The 11,031-nt window shown below is 42.9% G+C and overlaps 1 long non-coding RNA gene and 1 pseudogene across 1 annotated transcript in view; one reads left to right on the forward strand and one right to left on the reverse strand.

Moving 5' to 3' along the window:
• Window positions 1-5,692, forward strand: part of LOC114633117 — a 10,705-nt gene extending 5,013 nt beyond the window's left edge. Inside the window, exon 3 of the long non-coding RNA XR_003713175.1 lies at window positions 5,244-5,692. This is a non-coding gene — a long non-coding RNA (uncharacterized LOC114633117). The remainder of the gene's footprint in view (window positions 1-5,243) is intronic.
• Window positions 5,693-8,321: 2,629 nt separating this feature from the next.
• LOC114633116 lies at window positions 8,322-8,902 on the reverse strand (annotated as a pseudogene).
• Between the last annotated feature and the right edge of the window lie 2,129 nt (window positions 8,903-11,031).

Below are 11,031 nucleotides of genomic sequence, written 5' to 3' on the forward strand. Positions count from 1 at the left end.
CTCTCTCTCCCCTCTCTCTCTCATTCCCTTTCTCCTTTTCTCTCTCTTTCCCTCCCTCCCTTTCTCTCCCTTTCCCTCCTTCCCTTTCCTTTTTCTTTCCTGTCTGTCTTCATGTTGTTTTTTGTCTGTTTTGGCTAACCTGGGCTGCCCTCAAACTCATGACAATCCTCCTACCTCAGCCTCCTGAGTGCTGGGATTACAGGTGTGAGCCCCCACACCTGCCAAGACAATTGCTTTGGTCTAGATTCTTCTCAGAGAAAACACACTCTGACACTATTCACATGGTTCTAGTAACTAACAGCCCCCAGGTTTCCACCCACTGACTTTACTTATCATCCATCCATCCATCCATCCACCAGTCCATCCACCAGTCCATCCATCCACCAGTCCATCCATCCACCAGTCCATCCATCCATTCCTTCACCCATTCATCCATCCATCCTCCATTAACTTACCCACTATGTCTGAATATCTAAACATAAAAATGCTTGTTGATCAGCCAGTATGTGGGTGTAATACTTGGTAAAAGAATCCCAAGGACTCATAGCCTGAGTTTAGTGAGCTTACTGCCTTAGTAGGAATGAAAGCTTAGGGACTCATCAGAGGGCACTGATGGGAACAGAGCTCATAGATGCTCTCAGAGATATAGTATTCTCTTGTGTCTTTAAGGGAACAGTAAGGTTGTATTTAGAGAGCTGTAACAAAGGCAGGGCTGGGAGGAGTGTTTTCCTAGGCGACTTTATACTCTAAAAATTCTGATATGTCCCAAAGAGTTTGAATCTTGTATTTCTTGAAGATAAATTTAGGGGAGGCCCCAGAAATCCATAGTGGCTCACAATTCTTGGAAACCTAGTTCTTTTAGACAGGTGTGTGTGTGTGTGTGTATGTGTGTATGTGTGTGTGTGTGTGTGTGTGTGTGCACTCGCGCATGATATCATTCTGCTAGGTTTCTTTCCTTCTGGGTGGGCATCCACAGGCCTCAGTGGACATAAGAGTCCTTGAGACTTGACTCAGCCTGTCACCCAGACTTCTACTGCAACACTAAGTATGCCCCTCAATAATATTGTTCAACCTTCTCTCCCATTCTGGATCCTTCCCTGGACAACACCAGCACACTGCCTCTCAGTTCCTGGTTGTGGAAGAGCTCACTATATTCCCAAACAGCCTGCTGTATGTTTGCAGAACCCTGGAACCTTGGAAGATTCTCCACATGGAAGGAGGCAGCATTCTCTCGTGCATATGATAGTGTCCTTCTCCTCACACTGCCTGAGCCTCTGATAGGTCACTGTGAGATGGGACCGTCTCAGTTACAGAATAGTCTCCCAAATGGGGTGAGCCTAGGAACTCAGACTGACAGACTTTGACAGTCTCTCGATGTTCAGATTTCTCAGACCAGAGAGGGATCCAGTCTGGCCCTTAGTCTTGGTCACACCCCTGACAGTTCCTGTCTGGCCCTTAGCCGTGGTCATACTCTTGAGACCGGTTCTTTATTCTCTTCTCAAGGACAGTCTGTGTAGAAAGTCAAGTCAGACACTAGGAATACTGATATGCTAACAAAAGGTTGAGATTGGCTTTTACTCGATTCCTTTCTTACCGTAATCAGAAACCTATCGAGAACAGCTACCTGAAGCTAAGGAAATTCCAGGCCAAAAGCAGTGGTTTAAGGGACCCAGGCAGAGATGCCACCTCTGATTTGAGGAAAAGACTCAAAGTTTGTCTTCCACATTTGGTCTCTGTTCTATTTCAGGCAGAATTTCTTAATGAGCACCAACACACAGGGATGTTGATTTGAAACCAGTGCTATACATGGGAGTCCTGCACTCCCTTGAGTGATTAAAAGTTTACAAATGGAAACTTTTAATCCCTTTGGGACAATGTCCCTAACATCCAATTACACGAAAGCACTCCGGGAGCCTTCTCCTCCTTCCACTCTTGCTGAGGGACTTCACAGTAGACATGACTGTTCCTTGCTGGACTTCCTGCAAATGTCAGTATAGCCGATGTCTTTGAGAAGAAGCTTAGAGCCAGTCTCCAGGACAACACTGGTCTGGAAAGGAGTTAGGTTTCATTGTCTTAGTTTGGTATGGCCTTGGAGAGGCAGCATAGCATAAGCAGTGCCATCCTCAGAACCTAAGGAAAGTGAACTGGACCTCACAGGGCCAACAGGAAAAGAGGAGCCACTTGGGGACCTGTGTGCTCCATAATGGACAGAGAGCAAGAAATAGAGAGTAAGGGGCCCCAGGGCCAAAGACTTCATTGGAGTCTAGATCATTTCCAAGCAAGTGTCCTGAGACCTGGCAGGGAACATGTTCTATGGAGTCACACAGGACACCAAAAGTGGTCCCTACACCAAGTCTTCACATTCTGGGCAAGATGTGTGGATCAGGAGGTGAATCAAGCAGATTGTCTGTGTGTGGTCTGTAGGGAGGCCATCACTGGAAGGCAGTTGTGTAAGGAAGCTATCAGGAAGGAGACAGAGGAGTAGAAATTATGTGAAAATGGATTGAGCTGTGCTTCTGGTATAAGAAAGTCAGACTTATGTTGAGAAGAGACACAGAGGAAGCACAAAATGAGGTGTATTTACTAGATTCTTTGTTATTCCTGTGGAGTATTCCACTGAAAGAGATTCCAGGTTCATTTGCCCATCCTTCTTGCTGACAGTCAGCAAGGCTGTTTCCATTTTGAGCTATTATGAATACAATTGTTACTGTCAGAGACAAGAGTTTTGTATTCATTTCTTTTTCTCTTGGCTAAACACCCGAGGCTGGGGCTGCTGGATCACATCATGGAGATGAGCTTAGGTTTATTTGTTTGTTTTGTTTCTCTAAGATTTATTTATTGTGTATATAGCATTCTGCATGCATATATGCTTACAGGCCAGAAGAGGAAGCCAGATCTCATTATAGATGGTTGCGAGCCACCATGTGGTTGCTGGGAATTGAACTCAGGACCTCTGGAAGAGCAGACAGTGCTCTTAATCTCTGAACCATCTCTCCAGCCTGAGCTTAGTTTTTTTATGAGAAGATGGAAGATCCTTTACAAAGGTGTTCACCATGCCACAGACTGGCCAACATTTAGGGTGGTCAGTTTTAGCTACTGGCAGGTGTGGTAACTCACTTTAATTTGCATTTTGGACTATGGGATGCTGAGCACTTTTTTAACTTGGTGACTGGTCACTCGTATGTCTTCCTTTGGAGATTGTCCACTCAGGCATTTTATGTCCGTTAGTCTCATTTCCATTGCTTTAAGAAAACCTATGTGGAGTTCCTTATTTGTTTAGCTATCTGACTTTCTTCAGATATGTGAACTGTACACAGCCTCCTGGTTTGTGGGTCACACGTTTCTTTTGAGTTGAGGTCTTCCTGTGTCTAGGCTGGTCTGGAGCCCTTGATCCTCCTGCCTCAGCATCTCACTGTGTCTTATGTGTGCAACCGTTTTCTTAATTGTGTCTTCTGCTGAACTATCTTGTATTTTGATCAACTGTATTGATATTTTCTAGTTATTACTTTTCATATCTACTCCAATAAAATATTGCCTACCCTTAATATGAAGACTTTTTTTCTGTTTTAAAAGAACTTTATAGTTTTAGCTCTGGTTTAGATCTGTGATCCACAGTGAATTCACTTTTCTATATGGTGTGAGTTAGGAAATGAAGATCATTTCTCCATATGCTATAGAGAATCTAAGTAATATTTATTTATTATTTTTACTTAGCATTTAAAATGGTTTAAAATTAGTGTACAAGCTAGGTATAGTAGCTCACATCCTTAATTCCAGCACTCAGGAGGCAGATGCAGAAGGAGTTTTGCGAGTTCAAAGCCAGCTTGGTCTAAATGAGTTAGACCAGTGAGTTTCACCAGCTAAGGCTACAATTTAAAAAAAAATCAACATACCAAGTATTAGATATTATGGTATTTCCAAACAAAATATACTATAGTGGATTCTCCTCCTCTTTTATCTTCTTCACGCTTCTGCTACCTCTATCCCTTTTAACCTTTTGTATTAATTAATTAATTAATTAATTAATTAATTTACTTCACACTCTGATCACAGCCCCCTTCCTCCTCTGTTCCTAGTCCCACCCTCATAACCCCTCTCTCCCCATTACCCCCTCCCCTTTTCCTCAGAGAAGGGGAAGACCCCCATGGGTACCAACCCACCCTGGTACATCACATCTCATTAGGACTAAGCTCATCCTCTCCCACTGAGGCCAGACAGGCAGCTCAGTTAGGAGAAGGGAACCTAATGTCAGACAACAAGTCAGAGAGAGCCCAAGCTTCATCTCTTAGGAGACCCACATGAAGACCAACTTGTGCATCTGCTACAAAAGTGTAAGGGGCCAAGGTCCAGCCCGGGCATGCTCTTTGGAAGCCTCTGCAAGCCTCCATGGCCCAGGTTAGTTGACTCTGTAGGTCTTCTTGTAGTGCTCTTGACCCCTCTGGCTCCCTCAATCCTTTGCCCAACTCTTTCCATAAGACTCCCTGAGCTCTGCCTGATGTTTGGCTGTGAATTTTTCATCTGTTTCCATCCACTGCTGGATGATGCCTCTCAGAAGACAGTTATGCTAGGCTCCTGTCTGCAAGCATAACAGAACATCATTAATAGTGTCAGGGATTGGCTCTCTCTCATGGGATGGGTCTCAAGTTGAACCAGTTGTTGGTTAGCCATTCCCTCAGTCTCTGTTTTATCTTTATTCCTGCACATCTTGTAGGAAGGACAAATTTTGGGTCAAAGCTTTTGTGGATGGGTTGATGTTCCCCTCCCTCCATTGGAAGTCCTGCCTGGCTACAGGAGGTGGCCACTTCAGGCTCCATATACTCACCTGCTTAGAGTCTCAGCTGGGGTCATCCCCATAGACTCCTGGGATCTTCCCCTCCCTACCACACACACATTGGTCTTAGTCTCCAGCTCATCCCAGAGATGCGCCCCTCCCCACTGATTTCTATTCTCTCTCCCCACCCTCTCCTGCTGCTCCACACTTGCTTCTCACCCCATTTCCCTCTCTGTATCCCACCCAAACCTTTTAACTGCCCTCCTTGGACTCTATTCCTCTTCCATGTCCTGTGAGTGCTTTTGCTCAGCCTTTACTCTCCCTCACTGTCTATTTTAACCTGCTCTTTCCTCTAGCAGTTTCAGAGTTTTATGTCTTTGTTACAGTCTTTGCTCTGTCTGGAGTTGATTTTTTTCCCAATAGTTTTTTTTTTTTATTCACTTTACATCCCCCCTCCCTTCTCTCTTCCCAGTCCCGCCCTTACAAAAGGAAGTCCCCCTTGGGTACCACTCTATCCTGGGACATCTGATCCTAGCAGGACTAGGCATGTCCTCTCTGCTGAGGACCAACCAGGCAATCCAGGTAGGGGAAGGGGGGTCCAATGGCAGGCTAGTGGTCCTGGGTTCTATAAGAAAGTGGGCTGAACAAGCCATGAGGAGCATGACAGCCAGCATCATCCCTCCATGGCCTCTACATCAGCTACACCTCCAGGTTCCTGCCCTGTTTGAGTTTCTGCCCTCATTGCTTTTGATACCAAACTGTTAACTCTGAGTAAAAAAACAACCAACCAAACCAGACACCCAAACAACCAACCAACCAAACAAACAAACCATCTTCTCCCCAAGGTGCTTTGATCACATTGTTTCATTGGAATAATAGCAAACCTCACTAAGTTTAAAGAAAGACTTTTCTATTTCTAATATGTTAGACTTTTTAATCTTTTTATGATGTATTACTTAAAAATTTACAAATGAAACATCACACACCAAATTCATCAGACTCAATATGCATCACAATCACCATTCTGAAGAGATTGAGAGTAGATTTTACACTTTTGTTTGGAAGTTTCATGGAAATTGCACTGTCTCTGTAAACTGCTTTTGTTAACATAGGTATCTTAGCAGCATTGATCCTTCCAATCCATGAGCAAGCATGGGTGGCCTTTGATTGTTTAATGTCTTCTCTCTAAGTGTTCCCTTCTTCCAGTGTTTTACAGTTCTCATTGTTAAGGCCTTTTGCTTCCTTGGTTATGTTTCTTCTATGTGTGTGTTTTGTTTTGTTGTCATTGGAAATGGACTTATTTCCCTGGTCTCTTTCTCAGTCTGTTTTACATTGGCGTGTGGGTTAAGTTTGTATCCTATCACTCTGCTGAGTGTGTTTATGAACGCTAAGGGTTTTGTTTTTCGTTATTTTTAAATTGCATTTATTTCTTTTGGCTGTGCGTGTATGGGCACTGTGTGTTACCATAGGCATGGGAGGTCAGAGGTTAACTTACAAGATCTAGTTCCACCATGTATTGAACACCCCGCCCCCCGCCCCCAGGTATTGAACTCAGGCCATCGAGCTTAGTAACAGGTGGCTTTGGTCACTGATCACTCTCGATGGACCACACAATAGGATCTCTTATGTGTATAATATATCATCTGCAAATAAAGATGTTTTGATCCTGCCTTTCCTATTCGTATCACGTTAGGTTACTTCCTCTTTGTCGCTGGAATGGAGACTCAGCCACTACACTGAGCAGTAGTGGACAGAGTGGACGTACTTACATTGTTTCTGATCTTAGTGGAAATGCTTGAGCTGTTTTTTTTTTCCGCTTAACATGTGCTGATTTTAGGTTTGTCACACATGCCTTTCATTATGCTCCCTCCTTTCCTAGTCTCTTCAAGGCTTTCCTCATGAATGGACGTTGGGTTTTGTTAAAAGCCCCTCTTGCATCTATTGAAATGACTATGTCATTTTTCCCGAGTCCATTTATGTGGCGTATGACACTCATTTCTTTGTGCGTGTTGAATTATCTTTGCACTCTCGGGGTGAAGTCAGCTTGATTGTGTTGAATGATATTTTTGATGTGTCCCTATTTCAGTTTGCAAGCATTTTATTCAGACTTTCTGTATCTATGTTCATCAGGGAGATTGATAGGTGATGTATTCTCTTTTTTTGTGAAGGGTTTTGTTCATTTAATGCATCTGAAAAGAATTCATATACAAAGAATTGAGACACAAGAAAGCATTAACGAATCCACAAGATCAGGACTGGGCAGGGAGATAGCCCAACATTTTAAAACACTGGAACCCGCAAACAAAATCATCTGATAAAGTCTCTAGTGACACTTATAAAGAATGATGAGGCTCTCGCCAATTTTCTTGAGTATTTTCAGCCAGTTGTTCAAGGGTTCCTCATAGGCATGGGGAAAAAAGTGGATAGCCTGACTGGTTCCTATGTTGGTTAAACATATGCTCCCCACCCCACACGCTCATAGCTTCTTAATGAAGCAGGCCTGTAAGCTCATCACCTGAAAGGAGGTGGCAATCATCAGTACTGATGTGCTTCCTAAGACCATCCCGTGAGGAGCCCTCGGTACCAGGTCTTCAGCTGAATCTAGGAACACTACAGTGAGTTGTGAGTCTATGCCGAGCAGATAAGAAAAGGACGGACAGGGACAAAAAATGTCTTTTTTTAAAAAATTAGGAACTCAATCCATTTGGTGTATTTCAAAAGGCACAATACTTTTTTTCATTTATCAATGAAAGAAGTTAGAAATTATCCCCCCCCCAAATCAGCAAATGGCGAACAAATACCCTTGGAAGTCACAGTCACACGTAGAGTGCATCCTAGAAAGAGGGGCAAGACAGCTTCCACCCACCTTCATGAATTTCATCAAAGACTGGATCCACTTGAGTGTAGAGAGAAAAGACAACTTTCAAGAAGGAGTATGTTATTAAACGAGGCATTTCTATACTCCTTCCTAAGAGCACCAGGTGGGGACATATTTGCTAAACTAGACCTAAAGAGTAGAATGCGGAGATAATCTGTCTGCCTCCCCTACAGGCTGTCCTCTGGTTAACAAATTTTAAAATACAAGTCTAAAAAAACAACCATATATACACCCCAAAAGGAGAGAAGGTTGGGGAAATACAAAACTAAACTAAACTAAAACAAAAGATACCAAGATGCCCCAGATTATACTCCAACATGGAACCAGAGAGCAGCCTGACAATTTGAGTTAGTCTGGTACAGTCACGACAAGCATGCCTCGCTTTTAAACAAAACAGAATGTGGGGGTTTTTGTTGTTGTTGTTGTTTTTAAACAAGGAAACAAAAAAGCTCATAGCTTTTCAGAGAATACATAATTATTCAAAATTAACTGTGACTGGAAGGGCAGGGGGTCATACTAATGGGTATTGTCTCACATGAGTGCATGTGGGTAGGTGCAGGGCGTTGTCATTATTGCAGAAATGAATTTGAACTTTTAATCTTTAGTTTGATTTAAACATTGTTTTAGTATGATGACAGTACCAGCTGTGCAGAAAGGGCTCTGGAGATGCGTTCAGAGCAGCACACACCTGCGGCTCTTCTTCGGTTCTGGAGGCTCCAGGACAGCCAAAATTGTCTCATCAAACACATTCTTTCCGTCTTTCTGTGTGAGGATGGAGAATGTCACATACTTGACAGCCTTCAGATCCCGTGCCAGTTTTCAGCAGTCTCTGGAATAATAGGCTTCTGTTTGTTCTTGGCAAGTTTCTCAATAGTAGAGGGGTCATATCTGAGATCCATTTGGGTCCCAAAAAGCACGAAAGGAGTCTTTGCTTGAGATAACCCAGTGATGAGTTATCTCAGGCACCCACTTTTCTTTCACATTTCCAACTGAGGATGGAGAGACCATTGAGAGACATACTAGAAAAACATCTGTCTGCGGATAACTTAGCGGTTGTAGTCTGACATAATCCTCTTGGCCTGCAGTATCAAAAAGTCCAAGAGTGTGTAGCTCTCCACCAATCATAACTGTGACTACATAGTTGTCAAAAACAGTTGGTACAATTCTGATGGAAATTTGTTTGTTGTGTAGGATATCAGGAGATATGTTTTACCAACAGCATCATCGCGACTGACACATGTAATTGTCTGCATTGTAAAATAGTTTTGTATCTACTTTTAATATTTCAAATTAGATGTTGACCTCAGCTTCTCCAAGAGGTGTGTGCAGCACTATGCAGGGCCTCTTCAGCTGCCAGAAAGGGGCACGCTGTGATGTTCTTTTTTGCTGTGTCTTTATCTGGTTTTTGATAGCAGGGTAGTGTTGGCTTCATAAAATGAGTTTGAAAATGGTCTCTTATTTTTTGTATTTGAAGGAATAATCTAAGAAGCATTTAATTATTGTGGTTCTTCTTTAAAGATCAGGAGAGCCATATGTGTGGTGCAAGTCTTTAATCCCAGCACTCAGGAGGCAGAGAGAAAAAACAGAGAGAAGGAAGAAGGAAGGAAGGAAGGAAGGAAGGAAGGAAGGAAGGACGGAGGGAGGGAGGGAGAGAGCAGAAGGAAGGAAACAAAGAAAGGTCTGGAGAAATCCACTTATTATGTCATCTGAGGTTTTTTACTCGTGAGCTTTTAAACAATAGTTTAAACTCCATTGCTTGTTATTGATATGTTTAAACTACTTGTCTCATTTTGATGTAATTTTGTTAGGTCATATGCATCTAGAAATCAATCCATTTCTTTTAGACTTTTTAAGTTTTCAGGTATGTCCTTCTGAGTTTTGACTCAGAAGGTGGTACCTGTTGTAATGGTTCCCTTTTCATCTCGAGTGTTATGAATTTGGGTCTCTCTCTCTCTCTCTCTCTCTCTCTCTCTCTCTCTCTCTCTCTCTCTCTCTCTCTCAGATATCTTGTTCAAAGAACACACCGTTCCCTGACTACATTGTTTTATTTCTATTTCCTTACTTTCCACTCTGATGTAGCTATTTGTTTGTGTTAGATTTGTTCTTGTCTTGCCCAGGCTCTGCAGTACAGTTACTTACTTACTAATCTGAGACCTCTGTGACCTGCCAACGCAGGACTTCCCTCACCATTGCGTTCTCTGTATCTCATAGGTTTTGGCATGCTGTGTCTTCATTTCTATTCAGACTTAGGACATTTTTTACTTCTTGATTTCTTTAGTAATCTATTCATTTTTTCAGTAGAGTGCTGTTTGATTTATGAGTTTGTGGATTTTTCTTTCTGTTGAGTTCTAGTTTTAATCTACAATAGTCACATAGAATACAAGAAATCTAGTTTTCCTGTATTTATTGAGTCTTCCTTGTGACCTCATATATTTAAGAGAAAGTTTAAGAGAAAGTGTCCTGGGCTTCTCTATTCATTCTCATGACCATCTAGCCATCTCCCCTGTCCTTCTCCACATCTGATTCTGAATCCCCCTCCCCTCCACACCCCCTCCCTCATAGTTCCCTCCCTCCATCTGCCTCTTATGACTATTTTATTCTTCCTTCTAAGTGAGATTCAAGCATCCTTGCTTGGACTTTCCTTCTTTAGCTTCTTTGGGTCTGTGGAATGTAACATGGTACCTGTATTTTATGACTAATATCCACTTATAAATGAGTACATACCATGTATGTCCTTTTGGGACTGGGTTACCTCACTCAACTTGAGACCCATTCCACAGGGAAGCACCAGTCCCTTACACTATTAATAATACTATTAATACTGCTAATAATAATACTAATTAATAATACTATTAATAATACTCTGTTATGCTTGCAGACAGGAGCATGTTGTCCTCTGAGAAGCGCCACTGAGCAGCTGACTCAGACAGATACAGACAACACAGCCAAACACTGGATGGAGCTTGGGAACTCTTATGGAAGAATAGGAGAAAGAATTGAGGGCTGTAATGGGATACAAACTCCACAGGAAGATGAACAGAATCAACTAACCTGGACCCTTTGGTCTCTCAGAGTCTGAACCACCAACCAAAGAGCATAAACGGCCTGGACCTAGGCCTTCCCACTCATATGTAGCATATGTGCAGCTTGGCCTTCATGTGGGTCCTGAACAACTGAAGCCAGGGCTATTCCAAAAGCTGTTGACTGTGTGTGGGATATGTTCTACTAGCTGGGTTGCCTTGTCTGGCCTCAGTGGGAGAGGAAGCACCTAGCCTTGCAGAGACTTGAAATACCAGGATGGAGGGATACCCAGGGAGGGCTCCACTCTCTCAGAGGAGAAGGGGATCAGGGATGGGGAAAAATTGTGAGAGGGGATGACTGG

This window comes from Grammomys surdaster, unplaced genomic scaffold, assembly GCF_004785775.1.
Source record: "Grammomys surdaster isolate TR1022 unplaced genomic scaffold, NIH_TR_1.0 527, whole genome shotgun sequence".
NCBI lineage: Eukaryota > Metazoa > Chordata > Mammalia > Rodentia > Muridae > Grammomys > Grammomys surdaster.